This window comes from Panthera tigris, chromosome B1 (assembly GCF_018350195.1).
Source record: "Panthera tigris isolate Pti1 chromosome B1, P.tigris_Pti1_mat1.1, whole genome shotgun sequence".
NCBI lineage: Eukaryota > Metazoa > Chordata > Mammalia > Carnivora > Felidae > Panthera > Panthera tigris.
The window spans coordinates 147428121-147436901 of record NC_056663.1 but is presented as its reverse complement, the minus strand read 5'-3'; positions in this window follow the sequence as shown (position 1 = coordinate 147436901).

Below are 8781 nucleotides of genomic sequence, written 5' to 3'. Positions count from 1 at the left end.
TAAATTACAAAGAATTATTAAGACTCAGAAAAATAGATGAGAAAATAAAATTGTTCTTGCTAACTCTTCTATTCATATTTAAGTGCCACACTAAGTGTGTTTCCTCTAATAATAATAAGAAAGAATAAATCCATGGTGGAGAATATTCAGTCAATTATTTTTAAGATACTGGATGCATTCTTTGAAGTCAATCATAGTAATTCTTTTGTATCTCTCTTGGAGTTTCAAATAAATTGCTTTGGCCTAAAAGGTATGCCATAATTGATTATTTCCCAACTTATTTTACAATATTATAGCTATAAATGTATCTTAATTCTAATAATTTACAATACCTAAAACAACATAACACACTGTAAAGATGTGTTTTAAGAGACACACTATCTACCATCTTCCTATTGAACAAAGCAAAGGCTCCGGAGTCAGATTACTTGGGTCCAAATGTGACTATTCTCCTCAATTTCATCCACAAAAGGAGCATAATTGTAGTATATACTTCAGGGGATTGATGAGAATTAACAGTTGTAAGCACCTAGAACGTGCCTGCAGCATGTAAACATTCAAATATTTTAGCAACTATTATTATTATTCTTTTATGTTGAGAAAAGATAGCATCTTCTTTCAGATTTACATAAATAAATGCTAAGGTATAATGGTAGGCAGAATAGTGGCCCATCTAAGATACCCATGTCCTAATTCTCAGAACTGTGCGTATGTTACATTACATGGCAAGGAGGAATATAGGTAGCAGGTGGAATTTTGGTTGCTAATCAGGTAACCTTCATATGGGAAGATTATCCTAGATTATCCAGGTAGGTCCAACGTAATCACAAAGGTTCCTAGAAGGGAAAGAGGGAGGCAGGACAGTCCGTGAAAGAGTGAAAGAATGAAAGAGAGGCTGAAGATCCTACACTGCTGGCTTTGAAGTTAAAGGAAAAAGCCATGAGCCAGAGAATGAAGGCAGCATCTAGAAGCTGGAAAAGGCAAGGAAACATATTCTCCCCTAGAGCCTCCAGAAAGAACATAGTCATGCTGACAGTTTGATTTTAACCCAATGAGACCATGTCGGACTTCTAATCCACCGAACTGTAAGGATATAAATTTGTATTGCTATAAGCCACTAAATTTGTGGTAATTTATTTTAGCACCAATCAGAAGTTAAATATAGCTATCATTCTGGCTCAAAATTTCCTAGTATAATTGGGGCAACCATGTTTTTTTATTTAAAAAAATTTCTCTTTAGGAGGACCTGGCTGGCTTAGTTGGTGGAGCATGCAACTCTTGATCTCAGGGTTGTGACACTGACGATTTGGATGAGAGAAAACGTGACTATTCAAGGAAATGAATGTTCAGTATGGCAACAGAAATCCAGAGACAATGTGTTTTATATGTTTCAACATACCTTCATTCAAGTACCTATTACAGTGTTGTGTGCTGTGCACAATTAAAACATTTACATGGGTGTAAACTTGGCATTACTGTATGATATGGTTGTAGAGTAGTGATTTTGTATAGATAATTATACTTGATTATTAAATATCTTCATTTAGTTCAGTTCCTCAGCAACATGAAACAAGTTTTCAAGTAGAATATTATCAGTTATTTACATTTATACAAAAGGAAACACTTATGTGAACACTAATGTGTTCACTGCTATTTTAAATATTGTATAGTAGAGCATTAATTGTAGTAGCTGGTAATTTACAGTGTGAAGTAATATTCTGATATGGCGATCAGTGTAGACAAAAAGAAATTGAAGGAAAATAATTTATAGCAAATAAACAATTTTACCAAAATCACAGAAGAAAAAAAAATAAATTTTCCCAAAATTAATCAATGAGAAAACAACAGACCAATCTCTGAATGAGAGCCTCTAATTATGCCTTATGATTATTTGCTTATACTCTGAACACATCTACTACATTCATGGTTTCCCAGGCCCCAGAACAAAACTGGAGAGATGAAATATGGCCGATGCCTCCTAATTCTCTTATATTTCTCTTTCACTATATTGGTTGAATTTGGTACCGTATCTCTGAACGGTCTTAGTTTGTACATGTGAGGGTCCAAGCTATTTCAACACACACTGAAGCAGAAATGAATGTCTCTGGGCTCTACAAGTTTTTCATTAGTGATAAAATATGAACTAGGAAAAGGTTCAATAAAATGACAAAACCAACTTCAGTGTGAGACAGACTTGGGTTTAAGTACCAGTTATATAACCTTGGGTAAATTACTTCACATTTCTGAGCCTCATCTGTGAAAAGAGGATAATAATGGCACCCTTCTCACTGATATCTTATAGTAAGATAATGTATTTTAAATACCTAACACAGTGCCTGATACATAATTAGTATCTCCCAAAATATTCAATGTTATTGACAATAGCTACTGGAGACAGCCCAGAGATGTAGTCAAACTTTTGGACATGATAAAAATGTGAGTCAAGCACAAATGGAGCCTTTATTCAGATGTATTTTGTTGTTGTCTTTGTTGATAATTTTTCATGGCTTGGTTTTACAGGGTACATTTAGAATTCTTAAACTTTAATAAGTTTAAATTACATATTTAACTGTATCTAGCTCATTTTATTAATCTGAACCTTTTAAATTTGACAAGGTAGTATACTCCTTCTGGTCTAGTTTATGTGTGCTAGCTACTTAAGTAAAAACAATCCAAACCTTATTTTTTCTGTTTTCAATTATATACCAAGTATAGTCTCATGTTCCAACTGAATGCTGAAGACCCCCAAATGCCTTTTCTAGCTTAGATATTTCTCCCAAGCTTCAGACTTATATATTCTGTCAAAAGGCACCTGAACTTCTTCACAGACACCTCAAATGCACTATGTCCAAAATTTATTTACCCTTGTTTCCTGCACCCTGATAACCTCTTTCTTCCTGAGTTTTCTGTCTTAGTGGGGGGGGGGGGGGGGGGGAGGGTACTATCATCCACTCAGTTGTCCAGAAAACCTGGGAGTCACTGTAACTCCTTGACCTTCGCACTGAAACAGACACTAAGTCCTATAATACCATCTCCCAAAGAGCTCTTAATCTGCCCACTGTTTGTATCCTTATTCCCAAGGCCCTAGTTTAGACACTAAAATTCATCACCTAAATGACTGTAACAACCTCACACATAATTTTACCTCTTCCCATAAATTCTCTAATTTTGTCCTGTTTAAAACCCTCCAATGGTTCCCCTTTGCTCTTAGCAGAGTCCAAGTTATCACCTAACATCAAAAACGGAGACAGATCAATGTCCCATTTGCAGATGCTTATTAAATTCTTAGATTGTTCTGAATAACTTCTAATATTTTACTGAAATTTAACAGAGCTCAGTTTAACTCTCATTTGACTAGCTATTTATCAGTACTTACTATACACAGTATACAGTACTTACTAATACACAGTATACAACTGAGTAATTGTATTAGATATTACAAGGGTTAAAGACAAACAGTGATATATCTGGCAGAAAAGATGAATATTCTTAACACAATGGAGAAGATGTTTTAAAATCCCAACATAGGAAGAGTTAAAGGGCTATTAGATGCTAATGGAAGGAACTATGTCAGAGAATACAGCCTGGAAAAGATAAGATCTTAGCTGGGCCTTGAAGGACATCTAAGAATTGAGATGTAGGGCAGCATAAGCAAAGGCCAAGAGAAAGAAATCTCAACAAGAGAAAAAAACAATGAGTGATTTAGTTTGGCTAGACTGTAGAATTCATTGAGGAAAATAGAAGGAAAGTAGCTGGAAAAATAAGTTGGAGCCAGGTAAAGATAGATCTTGAACATACATAAGGCTAAGAACTAAGGCCTTCATTCTATAGAGAATGAGGAATGGCTTAAAGAAAAATATTCTACCTGAACCATGTTTCAGAAGACCTTCACCATCAAAGCTATAATTATCATTGAATCAATAGTTAATACATAAATAATTGTATCGACAAGTTTCCTCATGATAAAAAAAATCAAAAAGGATTAAAATAATGTTTACAAAATAATTACATAGTATTTAGTTATATTAGAGTTTGGAAGGGGAAGTGGTGTCACAATCTCATTAAATTCTTCATTTGGTAATTAAGGCCAACAAACCAAGTCATCTTTAAAAGCTTCAAAGTGTTCATATATTTATCCCATATTTCAGTACAAGTTCTATATTTTGCTTCACTTTTAGGACTTTTGTGTCTTTAAATAGATATAGACTTTAGTTGCAAAAATAATATATAACCTACTGGTTTCAGAGTAAGTGGTTTCTGAGAGAAATGAAAGCAGATGGCCACTATACCTCCTGTCTTCCATTTTCTTTTTTACACTTAAAAATAATCCTTCTTTCTTTTCCGTACCCAAAAATAGTTCAAGGAGTTTCTGTGATTATATCGAACTATCTGAATGAACTATCAGTGATGCGTTTTCCCATTATTGCTATCATATAAAATTATTTTTACCATTACTACCTCTCTAAGCATTAAAAATTTAAAAAACACACTACTTGTTTTTACTTCAGTCAACACAACCTAGTCTATGACACTGGCATTGCAAGTAAATGTGCATTTAACTATTAGCTTAAGTACACAAAGCCATACATTAAATATTACATGTTACTTTTACATTTAAAAGGAGAACAGTGATGATTAGAGAAGCACAAAAGATACTGCAATTCATTGTTAAAGGCTGCCACTTTCATAGGCTGACAGTGAATATAGCAACATATTTACTCAAGTTCTGACCTAGATTCTGGAGATTTAAAAAATGACTACATGGACCCAGACTTAATGGGGCTCATAGACTTAGCGGAGGAAGAGCAGTAAGTATAAAGAGAAAGATGTACGAAACATTATGGGAATGCAAAAGAGGAAGCTCTTCACCCTGTCTGAGGAGGCCAGAAAAGGCTTTTAAGGTGACATTTAAAATTAGTCTTAAAGGATAAATAAGAGTTCTCTAAAAAGTATAGAAGAAACAATATGTACAAAGGAAAAGAGGCAAGAAAGAGCACAGCCTGTGTGTGCATGTGCATGTGTGTGTATACATACACACATATATAAACAAGGCTATATTATGTATGGTGGCACTGAGCATGGGGTATGATGTAAAGTTTAAGATGTACACAAGAGTCAAATCATAAGGAATATAAACTTGATCCCATAGATATTGGAGGCTTTTAAAGGACTCTCAGTTAGGGACCTATATGGTCATTTTCTGTCTGCTTATTTGTTTTTTAATTGAACCTTAGATGCAAATAATTGATTATTCTCCTCAGTTTCTGGCACATTATCATTTTTTGTCAGAGAAGGCTCCTCTCCCATTCTTTCTAATCTCTAAGCATCATCCCATTCTTTGCCCCTTCATAAGCAATTGTTCTTTTTACATTATTTTGTTTATATGTATTTACAAAACGTGTATTTTTTGTGCATGCATTTCTATATGTGAACAATATAGTAGTATGTATCTCATTTTTTGCTTTTCTCCCCAAGCACAATGTTTTTAATATCAATTCATGTTGCTCTGTGGATATATAATCCACTGTTTCCAGTCACTGTTTCTAATTACTATGTAGTTAAGATGGCCAAATAATTTATAACCTAAATCATGAGAGTAAAAGAGTGCTATTAATAATTGTACCAGAATAACAGATTAAATAGAACTGTACCAGGTCCACCAAGATATATGGTCATCCCATGCTTCTAAATTCCACGATGTTCATCCATGACCTTTTATTGATCTGCTCTTCCAGGGACAGGCATCCAGGTTGTCTCTAACTCCCTGCTATCAAAAATAGTTCTTCAAAGAGTCTCATACAGTTTCCCTTATGGACTTATGTGAGATTTCTTTGTTAGCCAAAAAGATGTCTGCAATGATTTGTACATTTCTAACATAAGTAATTATGAAGACACTGAAATTGCAAAGCAATGTTTGGAGACTAGAGCAGTAGAGCACATAAGTTAGAATGAAAGGTTTCAGTAGGGGAATAATAAAACGTATGGCTGGAAGGGCTACTTTTTGGCAAACTGAGGGAAGGTCATGTATGGTATGAACTTTATCTTGATAGTAACTGAGAGTCATTGAAAAAGGTTTTAAACAAGGGTGTGGGATGATGGAAATGATATTCTAGGAGGATATATCGTATGATACTGAATCAAATGTACAGCAGAGACTGGAAATGAGAAAATCTATTAAGAGAATATATGAAAGCCAGTACTAGCTAAGCAGTTAGCTATAGTACAGTGTGGGTTTTAAGCCAGATTGTCTGGGTTCAAATCTAGTTCTACCACTTACTAGCCTTATGACCTCATTTAAGCTCTGTGTGTCTCGGTTTCTTAAATTAGAGATATTGTAGTACCTTCCTCATAGAGCTGAATTTCAAGAGCTTACAACACTTCTTGGCACATAATAACTGCTCTCAATGTTAGTTATTGTTGTTGTTGCTATTATAATTGCTATTGCTGTATAGTCCATAACTGAGACCAATTTAAGCAAATCTGGTGATAGAACACCTTCAACACCCAGAACTCATGCCCTGAATAAAGTATCCTAATAACACTTAGTGTGTCATTTATAAACCCCTACCTTCCACACTAAGAAAATCCCCAAAGGTCTTAGAGCTTAGAATAAGGCAAAAAGGATATTCTCGAGAAAACAAAACAAAACAAAAACCTGGTGGCCTTCATTATGTGTAGCTTGCTAACTCCTAAGCCAAGCATCACAATAATGTAATATTAAAGTTGATGATAAACTATAGTTGCCACAAATATAATGGTTAAATGTCAAATGTTATTTAATATTTATTCCTTTTCTCTGGGGACTATGTGTTTTTCTCTTTAATTGGCACAGGCTTATAACAGAGCTGCTAAGCTGTCTTTTCAGAAATACAAGTTTTTTAAGAAGAAAAATTTCCTCACCTAAATAGTAAATAATTCTAAGATTAAGCTATGGAAGATCAGGCTATGGGAGCTGCTGGAATTGAATAATTAGCTTCTGAATGGTTCCTTATCAAAAAGATCTGAGAATGTTGGACTATAGCATTCTCTCAATATGCACTGGATATTGCAACTCTATTCTGAATAGTTAGGAAATGAGATCATTAGTATAAACTAAATAATATTAGAGCAATGTGATCATTCCCATTAAAAGAAACAAAAATATTTTTCTAATTTCTCTATAAAAATGTATGCATTCTGGTCCTGAAATATGGCCATAAATTCTCAAATAATGTGCAACAAAATTAAGCAGAAAAACTTGGATTTATGGGCCTAAATAAAACTTAATTTTTAATACATTTAAAGCAAGGATATAATTACAGTCCCACTCAGATGCAACATTTTTTTAAGCAATGTTCCAGAATAACAATCCAGAGGCAATCTCTCACCCCTCTGATCTCTCACAGCACTGGGTTTACATCACACACTGCTCTGTAATTTAGTAATCTGTGTATGCTTGTCTTCTTTTGTATCCAATTATAAACTCTTTAATGGAAGAGACTATGGCTAATTTACCTTTGTATCTACTACACATGTAGTATTCTGCTACAGTTAGTAAGCAGTTAATATTTGCTTAATGATAAAACCTATTAAAAATCACATTCAGAGATAAATTCTTGCTTACTATTAGAACATAGGACTTTTACCCATACCTTTTTAATTCATTAAATTGTATTTTCTAAAATGTTGTAAAGGTTTTAAAATGCTTAACATAACTTTTAACACTTTAAAAATATTGTTTAGTTCAAAATACCACTTTTCTAAAAATTTGTATTTTTCTTAAAGACACTATATGTTCTCCAAAGAAATTGTGTGTCACTCTTAATTTTAGCATCATATAGAAAGTTCAACTCAACTCCCTACATTTGAAGGTGTCATTAATACTAAAAATCTTTATCTATCATATGCAATGTATGAAAACTTAAACCTTAAATCAGTCTAAGATTATAGGACAGTCCTTTCATACTTCTAGCCCTAAAAACACTTCTAAAGTTTGATTAATTCTTCCCTTATTATCACCCTCCTCCTCAAATATTTTAACCTATGCTCTGGGTTTCTTTCATCCACCCAGCAAAACCTCCCCTCAGGAAAAGGTCTGAAACTCATTCACACTGAAGACGCAAAGGACTGATAACAGCTCAATGTGAAAGCCTGGTGTGGGAGCCCTGCCCCTGGTTTCTGTGCCAGGTATGCTAATGTAACTCCCTAAGTCTGTTTCCACATGTATAAAATTAAAGTAGTTGAATTAATGTTTCTTAAAATCCATTCCAGCCAGGTTATTGCCTTTAGGAACGTTTGCAGCTTTATGCATCATTCATTCACTGTTTTATGTAGCATCTGAGATAAGGAATACTGTAATTTCAATATTTATTCATTAAACTTACTCTGTGCCAGACACTGTATTGGGTCCTTTCAGTATAAGCGCTTGCAGAGATCTACTAGGTATAAAGAAGGGAGGAAAAGACAAGTAGGTAAGTAAAGAGACCACACAGGAAAGGCTTAAGATCTCTTCAATACAGTAAAACTTTCCCAAATTTGGGTAGGAGGACTACACCCTTTTTTTTTTAAATACGGGGAATGGCTTGTACAAAGGCAGCGATGTGAAAGGCGCGTCGAGTGTTTTCGGCAGCTGAACGCTGCGTAACACTGGACGAAAGTTCACAATCCCTATCCCATTTAGAATTGCGCAAGAGTCGTGGGATTATTTGATTAACGCGTGTCCCTCGCGAGGCCACAAATTACTTAAATGCGGGAACAGCGTTTGCTTTTACCCACCATTGTCTTCCCAGAGTCTCACCCACT